At 42.0% G+C, this 17,019-nt stretch overlaps 2 protein-coding genes across 13 annotated transcripts in view; one reads left to right on the forward strand and one right to left on the reverse strand.

Moving 5' to 3' along the window:
- CDK15 (cyclin dependent kinase 15) overlaps nucleotides 1–13,499 on the reverse strand; it is a 113,407-nt gene extending 99,908 nt beyond the window's left edge. For 2 of the 4 annotated variants that reach the window (XR_009564566.1, XR_009564565.1), the window contains exons 1-4: nucleotides 13,303–13,499; nucleotides 11,797–11,901; nucleotides 6,283–6,393; nucleotides 1,632–1,844 (exon numbers count right to left, since the gene is read on the reverse strand). The gene's annotated coding sequence lies outside the window, so the exon portion shown is untranslated. The remainder of the gene's footprint in view (nucleotides 1–1,631; nucleotides 1,845–6,282; nucleotides 6,394–11,796; nucleotides 11,902–13,302) is intronic. The other 2 variants (XR_009564564.1, XM_030854512.2) reach the window with 1 other exon arrangement.
- Nucleotides 13,500–13,540: 41 nt separating this feature from the next.
- ALS2 (alsin Rho guanine nucleotide exchange factor ALS2) overlaps nucleotides 13,541–17,019 on the forward strand; it is an 86,248-nt gene continuing 82,769 nt past the window's right edge. Inside the window, exons 1-2 of one of the 9 annotated variants that reach the window (XR_009564563.1) lie at nucleotides 13,541–14,117; nucleotides 15,415–15,477. The gene's annotated coding sequence lies outside the window, so the exon portion shown is untranslated. The remainder of the gene's footprint in view (nucleotides 14,118–15,414; nucleotides 15,478–17,019) is intronic. The other 8 variants (XM_060302047.1, XM_060302049.1, XM_060302045.1 and 5 more) reach the window with 8 other exon arrangements.

Consider the following 17,019-nt stretch of genomic DNA (forward strand, 5'->3'; position numbering starts at 1 on the left):
ACTAGATATTTTCTCTGTTGTTATTTGCATTTGTATGATTGTTTGTTTGTTTTAATTTCTTGAGTCTGAATGTATTAAGGGAAAATTCCAGAAATGACTTGAAGTGATGATTTGGTGCCCAATAAAATGGGGGACACCAATTTTATCCTTTATTTTTGATTTTTAATATATTATGAAATAATAATATGATTTTCAAAAAGAGTGATTTCACGTTCTCTTTATAAAGAATAAATTTGTATTTATAGCGTAAACAGGTTCCATGGTGAGGCAACTAGTCACACATTTAGTCCAAGTCTTCTGGCTAAAGGTAGAAAACAAATGACAATAATACTAAGGCAAACACATGGTTTACCTGTATTTACTCATAACAGTTCTGTAGTCAGAAGCATTAAACAATTTGCCCAAGGCCACACATGAAAAAAGTGGTGGAACCAGGATTTATACCAAAGCAGAAAAGCTCTGATGTCTGTACTTTAAACCTACTTGACCATTTTCCTTCTTGATATAAATTAAGAGTTGGGAGATAATGTCATACCAAAGACTTACCATGCCTGTTCCTGGTCCTCTGTTCTTTCATTAGGCATTGCCACCTAATACGGCTACCATCTTTTGATCTGTTCTAACCAAGCACTTCATATATATTATCTCATTTAATTCTGTGACATAGATATTTATTCCCCCAATTTTAGATGAGAAAACTGAGGATTGCCCCACATTTTTTAGAGTATAAAGTGTCACAATTAGAATTTAAACCCACTGGTATTGATTCTAGGATCTGTGCTTTTAACCATGTCTCCACACAATGAGCACCCAGGTGCTATGAGCACCCTTTTCCCTGACATACAGTGGGTCCATTAACTCAGCACAGTGTTCTCTTGTACATGGACAGGAATTTTGTTTCTTGGTACCCAGAATGGTACTCTAAGCCATGTGAAAGAACTTCCTCTCTGACAGGAAACATGCATCCCTGAAAGCAGAAGCTGAAGTGAGTGTCTTCCTCCTGTGGTCTTCAGCACAATCTGCATCTCTTCCCAGTAGCCCCTCACAGTCAGTTTACAATGAGAACAATTAGTCCACTAAAGAAGTGCTCAGGCCGGTGACTAAAAATAATGCTACCGCTGTACAACGTGCCATTGTTAATTTCTGTGAAATGGATTAAAATGCTCCCATAATCTTCTTTAACATTGTCCTAAGGTTTCTTGCTCTGTCAGAGTAAAATGGTCTAGCCCAAAAACCCATCCTTTTTCATGCTGAAGCGTAGCACTCTCCAGAGTACTAAAAGTGTTATAGTAGCTTTAGAACTGTTTGAAACCGTCTCCTGCAATTTACTATGACTTTAAAATATGTGTATATTGTGGGTCTATAAATACAAATAAACACAACTTACAAAAACCTGACTTGTAAATTTCTTATACCCACAAACTGTGTGGCCCACTCTGAGATTCCCTCTCCCCATCTCTGCTCCAGGATGCCGGATCCCCACCTAGTCTTTCATTCCGGAAAGCAGCCAGCCTTGTACTGACAGCACCACTAGGTGGCCAGGGTGGAGAACTGGCCAACTCGACTTTTCCTCCCTCCAAACGTCTTTTTTTCTCAAGAGAATGCCCCAACCTCCTCCACCACACACTCACCTCAATTTTCTTTGGACGTTGCCACTCAGCCATGGTGATTCCACTTCAGGCGACCTTTCTCCAGTTTACACGTATCCGTTTTAAAATATATTTTTTTTTCCTTCTCCTCACCCAGTTACTTCATAAGTTTTTCTTAATCTTCCAATTGCCTTTATCATATACAAAAGCCTAGCAGTTACTAGGGCTGGGCAAACCAAACTTGGCTCCAAGGCTCTGAAATGTAGAGGATTTTAAAAAATTAAGTGTTTTTAAACCTGTGCAAATCGATTAGGCCTCTTCCTCTCAGAAATACTGAGCCCTCCCCAGCTCCCAGTCCCCCAGAAGCCAGTTAGCTCCGGGCCAGGGCAGAGCCTTCAGTAACAGCTAGGGGAAAGCTGATGGGCTGGAGACCCAGAGTAAGAAAAGTATTAAAAAAATTAAAAAGAAAGGTAGGGGGCTTCCCTGGTGGCGCAGTGGCTGAGAGTCCGCTTGTCGATGCAGGGGACACGGGTTCGTGCCCCGGTCCGGGAAGATCCCACATGCCGCGGAGCGGCTGGACCCGTGAGCCATGGCCGCTGAGCCTGCGCGTCCGGAGCCTGTGCTCCGCAACGGGAGAGGCCACAACAGTGAGAGGCCCGCGTACCGCAAAAAAACCAAAAAAAACAACAACAACAAAAAAGAAAGGTAGGGAGGGAAAGGTGGGGGTGGGGAGAGGGAGAGAGGGAAGAATGAAAAAATGTTGGGAGAGGGAGACACAGAGAGAAAAAGAAAAAAAAGGAAGAAAAGCTTAACCTGGGGAGACCCTTGTGCAGTTTCCTTTCTCATTGCTTCCCACCAGCCAGTGCCCGACTGGGATGAGGCATAAGTGGGGAAGAAGGGGGGCACCAAAAATGAACAAACAAACCCTCAGCAAAACAAATTAAAATGATACATAATCTTGATGCAATATTTTTGATGCAATAGTTTTAAATATAAATTTTTTTAAATTAAAATTAAAATTAATGCAAAAAATCCATGATGAACAGAATACAGTATTAACATTTTAAACAAAGACAAGCTGTTGCTTGTTTATTTACGACCTCTCATCTCTGCACACACAGAGCAGTCATTTCCAATCAACCCCTGGCCCCTACAGTGTGGTTGCTGATCCCTGCCCTTCCTCCCACCCCCCAACCGGCTGTGACAGTTTATGAGGGCTGATTGACAGGGGTGTGTAAGCAGATTGGCAATGTGGGATTTTTTTCCTATCTATCTATCTATCTATTATCTATCTATGTTTTTCCAAATTATAGGGTTTTTATTAACTTTTTCTGATTGATTAAAAAATATGGGAGGATATTTAGATCTATACAGGTATAAGGGCGCAGGTTTTTCCTGTGGCTCGGGTTCCAGTATGGGGCGCTGTTTCCCACTCTGGAAATCCAAAACTTTCATCCAACTTTTCTCCTTGACCCTTAAAACCTGCCTTTCTTTAACTACCAGCATTCATGAAAAATTATTCATTCAATACCAAGGGGTTTTCCTTCTTGTTTTTTAAATTGTAAAATATTGCAGAAGTATTGATTTCAGGTATATTTATATATATATGTACATAGGCCCCATGGCATGGCATGTGGGACCTTAGTTCTCCACCAGGGATCCAATCCACACCCCCTGCATTGGAAGCACAGAGTTCTAACCACTGGACCACCAGGGAAGTCCCTCAGTTATATATATACATATATATATTTTTGTTTTAATTAATTTATTTATTTATTTGTCTTTGGCTGCGTTGGATCCTCGTTGCGGCGTGTGGGCTTTCTCCAGTTGCAGCGAGCAGGCTTCTCATTGTGGTGGCTTCTCTTGTTGTGGAGCACAGGCTCTAGGTGCGCGGGCTCCAGTAGTTGTGGTGCATGGGCTTCAGTAGCTGCGGCACATGGCTCTAAAGTGCAGGCTCAGTAGTTGTGACGCACGGGCTTAGTTGAGCCGTGGCATGTGGGATCCTCCTGGACCAGGGCTCGAACCTGTGTCCTCTGCATTGGCAGATGGACTCTTAACCACTGTGCCACCAGGGAAGTCCCACCTCAGTTATATTTTTAATTGTAAATGCACATTACTTGAATGACATCATAAATCAAATAACATTTGTAGATTAGTCCAGGAACTAATCCATTATTTACCTCATTGTTACTATGGAAAAGCATGTTCTAAGTTTCAAAAAACTCATCTGCAAATACATATTTGAGATGCTATCTTTTGTAGGCTGGGGGCTAAATGCTTTCTTTAAATATTTATGACAATTTACATGTTATATGTGTAATACACACTAAGGAAGGAGGCCCTTTAGCCCAAACTACTGCTCTTTACTTTTAGGAAAAACAGTGACTTGTAATGCCCAGCTTGAGATCAGAAAGCTAAGCTATGCCAGTAGAATGGGTTTCGTCAAAAAACTAAGGTAAGGAAAGAATAAGAGAGAGAAGTGTGACATTATTAGGCACATATTACATAACAATAACTCAAATCCAGAAGAATTTTTTTTAAAGGAAATTCAGGCAAGGTTTTATTTCATTTAAATATAGATATTTACTTTTTAATTAATATATGCTTGCTCTAATGGTTACTTCTATGTCATAATATAGGATTTATTAATATATGTCTCAACATATCTCATACAGCTATGTGCTTCCATTTTAAAAATAACAAGTTAGCACCTGCTTACCTACATCTGGTGGTTAGTCATTTAATCCACTATTTTTTTTGCGGTACGTGGGCCTCTCACTGTTGTGGCCTCTCCCGTTGCGGAGCACAGGCTCCGGACGTGCAGGCTCAGCAGCCATGGCTCACGGGCCCAGCCGCTCCGCGGCATGTGGGATCTTCCCGGACCGGGGCACGAACCCGTGTCCCCTGCATCGGCAGGCGGACTCTCAACCACTGCGCCACCAGGGAAGCCCTAATTCACTATTTTTGGTATGAGGTGAGTAAAAGCATTTCTTTTTAAACCATTCCCCCAAATTACAATATGTCGTCAGCAGGTCTTTGCTCCTCATCTTGGTCATTATCTTCTTACATGAAGTTCAGCCACAGAGTAAAATGCTCCCAGATGTCAATGAGATTTGGGTGCCCCTTTTCTAAAATCTCAGCCACTTAGAATCTCAGCATCCGTTTTTAAAAACGAAGGTGTAAGTTGTTTTAAACTACCCATTTAACTTGGGAGAGAAATGTAATCTAATTCAGTAAGAATAAAAAATGTAACACACACACACACACACAAACACACACACACACACACAGCCTCTGTTTTAATGGTTAATTAGAATAAAAAACACAGACTACAACTACTTTGAAAGCCCAGAAGAAGTTTCTGTGGTATACTTTTAAAATTCCTCTTTGATCATTTCTGATACATGCTCACAGACCCTTAGTTACCTATGAAATCAAGTCTAAATTCCTCAGCTTGGCTTCAGACAACCTGACTCTATCCTGCCTCACCCTCCACTATTCCCCACTCATCCCCCTACTCGTCACTGTAGTCACACCAGTAGCTTCACTGTCCAACAGACCTTCCCTGCTGTTCTGACTCAACCTTCATGTGTCTCTCCACTGATACCTTCTTCCCTCCCCTGTACCTATCCATCCTTCAAGTCCTGGCTGAGGTTCTATCTCTGCTCAAAACCTTTCCTTGCTTCTTTGATTCTCCCCACTCCACACCCCCATCTCTTCCAAGGATGAGCTCCTGGATCACTGACTGTCTGAACACTCTAGTAACTACTTTTAATGTTTTCCTAACAAGTTGAGAAAAACATTCTTTGAGGGTATGAACTATATCTTATACTCCTTTCAGATTCCTATTAAATGGCTGTTAAATTAAATAACAGGGCTTCCCTGGTGGCGCAGTGGTTGAGAGTCCGCCTGCCAATGCAGGGGACACGGGTTCGTGCCCCGGCCTGGGAAGATCCCACATGCCGTGGAGCAGCTGGGCCCGTGAGCCATGGCCACTGAGCCTGCATGTCCGGAGCCTGTGCTCCGCAATGGGAGAGGCCACAAACAGTGAGAGGCCCGTGTACCGCAAAAAAAAAAAAAAAAAAAATTAAATAACAGCATGTACATATGTGTATGAATGCACCCCTACACACATTCACATTCATTCATGTAGAGGATGGGAGCCTAAAATCAGCATTCACTTATTGTTCATTCTGATCCTACTCTGAGGCATATCCCTGAACCCTGCCCTCCCATGAGTCTTATTCTCAGTTTCTAATACTGGCCTTCACTGACTCTGTTACTTCTTTTCTGTCATCCTCTATCATCCTCTTTTGGAACCCTACTTTTTAATCTTAGTCCTGAACTCTATATTCAACACATTGATCCAGTTGGAGTTGAAGTAGGGGACAAAACAGAGAACTTGGAGTTTGGAGATCCAGATTTGGAGACCTGGGTTTGAATCTCTCTGCCACTTAATAGTAGTTAGTTTAACTTGGACAAGTCAGTGGGCCTCAGTTTCTTCATCTGTATTTTAGGAATAATTACCTATCATGGGGTTGTTTTGAGGATAAAGCACATATAATGAAACATTTTGCAAACTGTACATTATAAAATATATTATATTGCAATATTATTAAAATTAGTCCAACTATCATTACCTTCAGAGGGTGCATTACCACTAATCACCCCTCACACACATTCACACGCTCACCCATGGATTGCCTCAGGGCAGGTAAACCACCACCTTCAATCCTTTTGCCCTTTGAGCCCAGAAGGATTCTTGTAGGACTTTCGCCAACAGGAACATTAGTTAACAGCCAATCTAAGAAAGAAAAAGAAAATTTTATTCAAGCCAATCTGAGGATTATAACCAGGGAGACAGTCTTCCAGAAAGCTCTGAGGACTGTTCCACCCATTAGAGAGCAAAGTACAGTTATACAAGTTTTTGAGGCAAAGGGTTATATTATATGTCAAATGACATATGTCAAATGACATATTGTTGACAGTTTACACAATACAGATCTACATGTACAAAGTGAGTAGTGGGTCATGGATTGTCATGGCCCCTTACAAGATTTAGAAGGAAGGTTATCTCCTAAGGAGTCATGACCCTTGATGAGATTAAGAAGCAATGGTATCTCCTAAGGAGGTCTGCTTAATATAGATGCAAAATACAAACTAAAGGGAAGTGAGGAGGCCCAAATGGGCAAAGAAAAATTTTATGTTTTAATTTTCCTCATCTTGCCATTAAATATGAATTTTATTTCATCACTTTTAAAGATAGGAAAGTGGGAGAATCATGACTCAATTCCTCCCAGGGGGCAATCAATCAGAATAGGAACAAGATCCTATGTCAGTCAGGGTAGCTGGCAGAAGAGGCAAGCACTTAAGTCTATTTCAATGAACTGCATTTCAACAAATTGTTAAATTGCTAGATATCAATAAACAATTTACTGAATAATTATTAAGTTTAAGGCACTGTTGCTGGTCTCTAGAGAATTAAAAAATAAGAAAAATACAGTCTGGGACCTTAGAATCTAACAAGAGAGACATATAGGTTTGCAAATTAGTGTAATACATGCCATGCTAAAAGAGCTTATATTTATAACTAAATTCAACTCAGGTTGTGTGCTGACAGTATTGAGTCTATGACAATATCTAGAAAGACATGTTTGGATATCTTTTCTTTTTTTCCTTACAAGGTCAGTTTCTTTCCAATGGGAAATCTGGGTTTGCTCTCATATCAATTATCTGTTTTTTTAATGCTTGGGTTTTGGGTATCTATTCTATACCTTGACATCACATTCCCCTCCAACTACTACCCCAGTTTTCTATTCCACTTCACAGCAAAACTTCTTGAAGGAGATGTCCCTGCTACCTCACCTCCTATTCTTTCTTAAACTCACCCCCAGTAAAGCCTCTTTGTCTATTGCTCCACTGAACCTGCTCTTGTCAATGTCTACTGAAAGAAAAATACACAACGTAAAAGTTGTGAGTTAAGTTTTATTCAGGGACCTTACTGAGGACAATAGCCTGGGAGACAGCCTCTCAGAGAGCTCTGAGGAACTGCTCTGAAGAGGTAAGGGAGGAGCTAGGATATACATATGAACTTTTTTAACTGGGAAAAACGTGTAGTCAAGCATCAAAAGATTACTGCTAATCACAAAGAACAGATAGCTGAACTTAATGATTTTAGTGCTTTTCTGTGTATGGGAATAAGCAAGAATCTGGGGTCATTTGAAAATTTTCCTTAGATATGCATCTTAATTATCTAAGGGCCAGTATATCCAAGGCACAGAATGTTTCCTGTTTTTCTCCATCCTGAATTCCCCTCTGGGTGCACTGTCAGTGGGCAACTGCAGTGGCTAATGGCTTGATTCCTGTAGCATTGGAACGGCATGGAACATTTTTTTTTCCTCACACCAAGTCACCAGAGATTCCATCTTATCAAATCACTTCTCATACCTTATCTTACTTTACCATTTAGCAGCATTCAACACCGTTTATCATGCCATCCTTCTTGAGAGTCTCTTTGGTTTCTGGGAAGTGGGCACTTTCCTAGTTTTCCCCCTACCTCTCTGGGACTCCTTTGCAATCATCCTTCCTGGTTCCTCCTCCTCTACTCAACTTCTAAGCTTGGGCAACCCAGTACTTAGTCCCAGCCTTATCTACACCTTCCTATCAACACTTTCTTCCCAGGTAAGTTCATCTAGTCCCTTTAGCTCTGAATGGCACCTATGTGCAAATGACTCAAATCTCTATCTCCAGACCTGACTTCTCCCTAGAACCCCAACTTCCAACTTGATATTTCCACTTGGATGCCAAAAAGGTATCCCAAAGTCAATATGCCAACAACAGACCTCTTGAACCATGCCAAATGCTTCTCCTTAGTCTTCTCCAGTTTAGAAAACAGGACGCCCTTGAATCACTTGCTCAAGAAAAAATCCAGGCAGGATACGAATCAAAATTATGTCTAATCCATCACTAAATCATGACAATTCTGCTCTCAAATCTACCTAATTCTCAATTTGTACTGCTATCACCCTAGTCCAAGTCATCATCATCGCTCATTTGGCCTAATGAAATACCTTCTCCTTGGTCTCCCTGCTTCAATTCTTACACTCCTGTAATCTATTCAGTCAGAATGAAATTTAAAAATATTAATATTACTAAATCTCAACCCTTGAGTAAACTTCTTTTTAATATTCTGTGTAATGAAATTGGACGTATACATAAAGTACTAGGTAGAATGAACTTTCAAAAATATAAATAAAATCAGGTCACTTCCCCACTTAAAACTTTCTGATGATTCCCCTTGCATTTAGAATAAAAAACAAACTCATATCCTGGCCTACCAACCCTCACATGATCACTACAACTTCACTTTCTACCACTCTTCCCTCTGTGCTAGATACTTTTGCCTTCTTTCTATTTCTCAAACACAAGTAAATTCTCCTCTCAAAGAACCTAGCAGGATTCTGGGCTAGATCCTCCCTATCTTCTTAATCTCTAAATAGAGTTTGGGCCTCAGGCTGCTTATCTTTTCCATGGACAACTTCCTAAATTTTATCTCTAGCCCTGATCTTTCTTCTCAACACAAGACTTATATATGCAATTGTCTACTTGGCATTTCCATTCAGATGCTTACTAGCAATATAATCTATAACACGTTGGAATATGAATACTTGGTACTTCCTCCCTATATCCCCAGACATACTCTTTTTCCCAGTCTTTTCCATCTCAGTAAGCAACAGTGCATTTTTACCAATAACTCAGGCCTTAATTCTTCTTTTTGTCTCAATTGCTCATTTCTAATCCATGAGCGAATACTGTAGGCTCCACTTTCAAAACACATCAGGAGTCCAACTCCTTTTCACCTTCTCCTCCACTGCCATCCTAGGCCAAGCCAGGTAACTGTTTGCCTTGGCCCTCCTGTGTCTGCGGGTTCTGCATCCACCGATTCAACCAACAACAAATTGAAAATATTTGAAAAAAAAAAAATTCCAGAAAGTTTCAAGAAGAAAAACTTGAATTTGCTGTTCCAGGCAACTATTTATATGACGTTTACATTGTATGAGGTATTATAAGTAATCTAGAGGTGATTTAAAGTATACAGGAAGGGAGCTTCCCTGGTGGCACAGTAGTTGAGAATCTGCCTGCCAATGCAGGGGACACGGGTTCGAGCCCTGGTCTGGGAAGATCCCACATGCCGCGGAGCAACTGGGCCCGTGAGCCACAATTACTGAGCCTGCGCGTCTGGAGCCTGTGCTCCACAACAACAGAGGCCGCAATAGTGAGAGGCCCGCACACTGCGATGCAGAGTGGCCCCCGCTTGCCACAACTAGAGAAAGCTCACGCACAGAAATGAAGACCCAACACAGCCATAAATAAATAAATTAATTAACTTAAAAAAAGTATACAGGAGGATGTGCATAGGTTATATGCAAATACTACACCATTTTCTATAAGGGACTTGAGTGTCTGCAGATTTTGGTATCCACAGGGGTCCTGCAACCAATTCCCCCATGGGTACTGAGGGACAACTGTACTGCGATAGCCTCTTTCAGCTCTCCCTGTTTCCGCTCTTAAACTCCTACACTAGGATCACTCTCCACAGAGCAGAAGAATCATCCCTTTAAAACAGAAGCCAGATTACAACACCCTCTGCTCAAAGCCCCAATGGTTGCTCTTATCATTCAGATAAACCTAAAGTCCTTTCCATCCTTTGCATGGCCCAGAGGATCTGCTCCTACTACCAGATCATTGTCTACCTGATCTTATCTCTTACCTTTCAACCTCTTCTCATTTAACTCTAGCCTCATTCAGCCTCTTTCAATCTCTTCTCTTTCAGCTCTAGCCACACTGCCCTCCTAGCCTTCACAGTTACTTATTCCCTTTGCCTGGAGTGTCAGATATTCACATGGCTTGTGCCCTCACTTCCTTTTAGATCTCTGTTTAGATGTCTTCTTGGAAAAGGGGCTTGCCCTGCACACCTTACATGAAATTGCACTCTTCCCCGTCTATTCCTTTACATTTCTTTATTGTTCATACAAAACAACAACATTTATATAGCACTTATATGCTGGGTAGCATTCTAAGCACTTTATATTTAGTTCTCATATCACCCCATAAAGTAGCTGACTTTGCGATCCCTGCTTTATGGATGAAGAAACAGCAGTACATAGAGGTTAAATAACTTGTGCCAAGGTCATTAAGCTAGTAAGTGCTAGAGCTGAGATTTGAACACAGGCTGTGCTTTTAGCTGCTATACTATTTTGCTTCTTTGTAGCCCTAGTCACTGCTGTATTTGTTTACCTCTCACTCTTCCCACTTGTCTCAGTTATTGCTGCATAACCAACCATCCCCCAAACTTAGTGGCTCAAAGCAACAAGTTACTATTTCTTGGGAATGTGGGTCAGGAATTCAGGCAGGGCTTAACTAGGCTGTTACACTCACCTTGATGTCGGCTGGTGTCACTCACTCAGCTGCATTCAGCCAGTAACTGGGCTGGCCTGGAAGGTCCCAGAAGACTGGCACCTTAATGCTCTTCCATGTGGCCTATCTCTTCATATTGTCTTTTATCAATCTATAGTATAGTTGGAGCATGGCAGGCAGCTGGCTTCTCAGACGGGGATGTGGAAGCTGCCAGTTCTTTCTAAGGCCTTGATTCAGAAGTATCAGAACTTCATTTCTGTCACGCTTTATTAGTTGGGAAAACAACCATAGGCTAGCCCATATTCAGGGGAAAAGGCTATAGACTGCATCTCTTGATGTCAAGAGTGGCATTTCTATACATGAAGGGGGAACTGATGGTGGCCATCGTTGGAGACTATCTTCCACATCAACAGAGTGCAAGTTCCATGAGAGGAGGCACTCTTATCTGTTTTGCTAATTGTTGTGTCTCTCTAGTGCTTAGAACAGTGCCTGGCACATAATAGGTGTGCAATAAATATTTATTTAGTCCATGTATATAAGGGACAAGTGAAAGAAAGAGTCTGAAATGTAAAGGAAAGGTCTGAGGAGTAGGAGAAAACCCAGAAGGAATGTATCCCAGAAAACAAGGAGGAAAAGAGGGAAAGGAAGATAAGAATGAAAATTGTACCTTTTTTTTAGATTTAAAAGCTTTAAAAATAAGTTTAAAAAAGCATATTCAAACTATATTTGTAAAGTTACAAGTTCAAACAGTGCAATATGGCATAGAGTGAAAAGTGTGTTTTTTTCCTACCTTTGTTCCCAATTTTCCTCCCCAGTGTCAGTCACTTTAATGCATCCTGTCAGAGCCAAGATATGAATATACAAAGACAAGGATATATATCCTCTCTTTCTCTTCCTGTGAAAAGACATACATAACATGTAACTGGTAGAATACAATTCACATGATTCAGCATCTAGCATTTTTTCTCTTAACCTAACTTCCAGATCATTCCACATCAATACATACAGAGCATTCTCCTTCTTTTAAATGGGTGCATAGAATGGTTCCATTCTTAGAATGTATCATTAGCTTTCAAAATTAGAAGGTGGTTACTGGTTTCAGTAGACCTGAAAAAGCAGAGACTGCAGATTGGAAGGAGGAAGATTGGGAGGTCAGAAAGTAAAAGAAAGGAGGACAAAGGAAAAAGAAATTAAAGATGGATATGCAGGAACAGGCTCATATCCTTAGCAGTAAGAGTAACAAGAGAAAGGGAGGTTGAAAATACACAAAAGAGAAGCGATAAGTAATGGAGCAAGCCTCTAAGTGGATTGGAAGGGATTAACCTTGAGAGGCCAGAACACTTCTAAGGAGAAAGAGGGCGAAGGAAAGGAAGGCTGGGGCTGCAGGTAGGCTTTGTGATAGCGGCTGCTGGGAGTTAAGGAAATTCATCCCTGGGGGGTCTCATTTTCCTTAGAAATGTAGGAGGCAAAGTTTATTTTTTTTTAATTTTTACCAAAGAGGGTGGGTGGGTAGAGTTCAGTAAAAAGTTAGGAGAGTGTATGGGCTGGGAAGAACAGGGGATAGGGATAGGAGAAATTCTGAATAGCAATGTGTTACGGACAATTTGGGGCTTAACAAGATTGCCTGGCCACATGGTAGTCCTGACTGAAGTTGGACACCCTTGGTCTGCAGTGGTACCAATCCTCAGGGTTATGTTTTTTCCAGCACTGGTGCAAGAGTGTACAAGGTTGGTTGAACTGTTGTAAACTAACGGTTTTGCAGGTGATGGAGGATCAAGGAGGCAATCGAGTTGAGGATGTTGGTGAACTTAATAGACCATTTATGCACAGGAGTTTCAGACCCTGACTGCACATCTTTCGCTGATGGTCTGAATACAGGTTTACAGGTCCAGCGATGGCACACTGCCCAGCAGTAGAGTTTGCACCCACTGTCACGAGTGGCGTCTCGGGAAAATCTTCACGAGGGGACTTAGGGGGCGCGAGCTGAGTCGTGGTGGGGCTGTGACTGCAACAAGCAGACAGTCGTGAAACTGTGGGCTGAGCAAACTGGCGTTACTCAGATTGCATACGGGAGAGCTCAGTGGGGATCACAGGAGAGGCCAACTCATTTCCTCTTACCACACTCCATCCTTCGGGGTTGCAACGAAGTAGTAAAAAGTGCGGATACTAGCGCCAATCCCAGCCGCCTGGCGATGACGTCATTCTCGGGGGAGGAAGTGACTGCCATTAGGGTACAGTCTATAGAAGCAGTCTGAAGACATTTTAGCCTTTTCACTGTCAAGAGTAACGAACTTACCCTTCGGACTACAGCAGTCTGAGGTAGCAGCAAAATGACTGCAGCTCCCAACCACTCTCCTCACCGTTACCATGGAACCGCTCGTAGTTAGGCCCTGGCGACGCCACGTTACGTCATTGCCCAAGTGCATCTTAGGAGTCGTGGCTCTGCCTGGTCCTAAGGGAAAGGCAGTATCTCGGGAACGTTGCCCGCGGTGCCTAACGCCCCTTTAGTAATTTTGATCCCTACCAGACTCCGTTGGCATCTAACCCCACCTACGTCGGGAGTGATCTCCGGCCTTCACACTCGCTCGCCGCCCAGCCCCTGCCCAGAAGCCCCGCCCCCCGTGAATCAGCTGATCTCACGGGCCCGCGGGACTGCCAGGCTCGCGCCGGATGCAGACCGGGGTGCTGTAGCGGGAGCGGCAGGTGAGCGAGCGCGGGTCCTGGGTTGGCCCGTGGCTTCGGAGGGCTGATCGGCCGGGGCCTCCAGCGTGCGGGACGCCAGGGTCCGGGAGAAAGGCGGAGGCGCAGGCCGAGGCCCGGGAGCGCGCTGCGGAGACTCACGGAGACGGTGCCCGCGTCTTCCCAAGCCAGCGTCCGACCAACAGACCTGCCTGTCGAGGAGCACCCAGCGGCTCCAGGTTCTCCCAGTCGCCCCGGTTCCTCCTCCCCAGACCGGGCGCCACTGCAGAGATCTCAGGGTCGTGAAATTCCTTCGCGCCCCCCTTCCCGCCTCCCCCCACCCTGCCTTCCACCAATTCATTCAGGAGGATTTATTGAATGCCCACTCTAGGCGCCGACCAGATAAACCAGGGTCCCTGGCGGCGAACCTTGGTGAGTGTCCCAGGTGGGTTTGTTCCTAGATGCAGATCGCGGTGGAGAGTGAACCGAGAGTTTTGCTGGCTTGAAAAGGCGGTTGTGGAAAAAGAAAATGACTTTGATATTAAGCATTAGTAGTTTAGCCTTAGTCCTTTGTCGTGTCAAGTTATCCAGCAGAGGGTGGTTAAGTTCTTTTGAGAAGTGAAGATAGGAACAGAATAACATAGGGGCTGTCGTAAGGAAATGGTCCTGACGGTGGTGTTGGTCCTCTGTGTAATAGGGCTACTTTGGAGACAGACAAGTGTAGGTTCGCCGAAGTGTTGTACTGCTTGGGTCTTTGTTGATGAGGGAAGAGGAAAAGCACACGGGCTGAAGTGGCTTATCCAAGTAGAGTATTCTCCTTTTGGTTTAGAATGGAAAAGGAAATCACTGTTGAACACAAACGCAGATCCTTAGTCTGTTGCCTTTTGGATTTGTTGGTGGCTGTAAATGTTCTTTAAAAGGCTTTAAAGAATAAAATTAAGAATTTAAGGAGTGAAAAATTTGCTCTTGCAGTAGATTACAGTATTTTAATCTTGATAATACAAGCATAGTGGTGAAGTGCTTTAGACCTGAGCATACCTGGAGTCACATACACTTACATCTTTGAGTTTGGGCAAGTTACTTATCTGCCTCCATTTCCTTATCTCTGAATCGGGTATAAAAGTACCTTCCTCATAAGTTACCTTTACATGTAATGGTTCATGTATCATATTTTTTTTACAGTGCTTGGCACTGTATGTAGATATTCAATACATATTAGCCATTTTTATAAGTCATTTCCTTTTCCACTACATCATGATCCACTGACTCACTGTTTTCTAAATGATGTGAAAGAGAACTGAATATTTTTTTAGAAAAGAACTATAGTTTACTTTTAAAAATCAAGGAATAGTTTCCAGATAGGTTTATGATATAGGGGTATATTTAGAGAAAATATGATTTCAGGTTGGTCTATAGTAACTTTGGTGTTCCATTAGAACCTTTAATGTGTTCCATTAGAACCTAAAATGCTGATGGAATCTATACCTAGTTTAAATTTATTACTTAGTTTGCAAACAATGACTAGTATTGGCAGACTTAAGATTCATAGCTATAGCAAGAAATGTTAGAAGCTGTTTCACAATATTAAAATTTGAAAAGATGATGCAGAACATAAAGAACCAAACACGTAATTTGTGTGGGGGGGATTTAAGTTGGCATTATGTGAGCCCCTTATTTTTTAAGTTGATTTATGCAATGTGAACTGGAATCCCTTTTCTCCATATTTCAGCCTTTCAGAACTTAGGTTGTCCTTGACTTACTTCGGGCATTTTGACTGTCAAAGAAGCAAAAGGTATGGTAACAACCTCACTGAGAACTGATTTTAGTTTTCATGTGATTAGATGGGAAGAGTACTATCAATCTTACACATTTTCATGAAAAACATGGGTTAAATGCAGTATTGCTGGATCCATTCTAAAGGTATTTCCAAAGAATATGACTGACTTGTAAAAACCTTTTATAATTCTTTATTAATATGAGACTAGGTAAGGTATGAGTTGAAAAACTAGGAAGGAAGGTAGAGAGTGGTGATTTTTGAGCTGGTGTAAAAGAAGGCTTGCTTTGATGTAGTGTGAGGTTGAGCCCTTTTCTCCGACACTCAGAGGAATGCTGTGAGGATTTTAATAACTTTGTGGAATTAAACCTACCACATACTCTAACGGTATTAGGGATATAGATATTTCTGGTAGAGTTTTTTTAAAACATATTTTTTCTTTTAACTTTTCATAAATGACCAATTAATTCAGTCATCAGTTATAAGGAAGTAGATTTCTTAAGGATATCAGTCCTTAAGAAAATGCGCGGTAACCACAAATAAAATAGCAACCAATTATGACGTGGTCCTTTTTAGCATTACATTTATTTTCCTATCCCCATTTCCCGTTCGTCTATAGATGTAATGGTGCCATCTTTACATTCTGTCTTAATGTTTGCCAGCATCACACAAGTGACAGAAGAGCTGAACATAGGTGAATTAATTGATCCACGTGAATAGAGCAGAAATATTCAAATCAGAGATGTATTGAGTACTTTTGGGGGCTCTTGTAGACTTACTCTTTTATTGTGCAGTTCATACAGTTTGGTTTTGAAGAAAAATGTACAGTTTTCTCAACTCCTATGGAAAAAAAAGACTGGGTCAGTGGGATCTGGGTGAATTTACTTTCATTCTAAGGGTTCTTTTCTTCCGCAACCTGAATTTTTGTTGAGCTGAATTCTTAACTAAAATTGGAGCAATTGCCCAAGCAAACATCTAACAAAGATGATTATAGCAGCTCTTAAAATAGTGATAAAGTAGAACAATCCAGCTGTACTTTAGTAGGGAAATGGATAAACTATGGTTTATTCATGCAATGGAATACTATCCCTTGGTAAAAATGAATAAACTAGATCTTTGTTTATAACATGGATACATATTTCAAGTACATAATATTGAGTAAAAAAAGCAAGTTGCTGGGCTTCCCTGGTGGCGCAGTGGTTGAGAGTCTGCCTGACGATGCAGGGGACACGGGCTCGAGCCCCGGTCTGGGAAGATCCCACATGCCGCAGAGCAGCTGGGCCCGTGAGCCATGGCCGCTGAGCCTGCGCGTCCGGAGCCTGTGCTCTGCAACGGGAGAGGCCACAACAGTGAGAGGCCCGCGTACCACAAAAAAAAAAAAACGCAAGTTGCCAAAGGATATATGAATACTGTATTATGCATTTATGTAGAGTTTTGAAACAATATAGCATATTACTGTTTATTGATATGTATGTATCTAGTGAGAGTACATAAAAGTATAAAGATATACATGGAAATAAGACACATTAACTTTAGGAATAGTGGGTAACTCTGGAGAAG

The sequence above is a fragment of the Globicephala melas genome, chromosome 7 (assembly GCF_963455315.2).
Source record: "Globicephala melas chromosome 7, mGloMel1.2, whole genome shotgun sequence".
NCBI lineage: Eukaryota > Metazoa > Chordata > Mammalia > Artiodactyla > Delphinidae > Globicephala > Globicephala melas.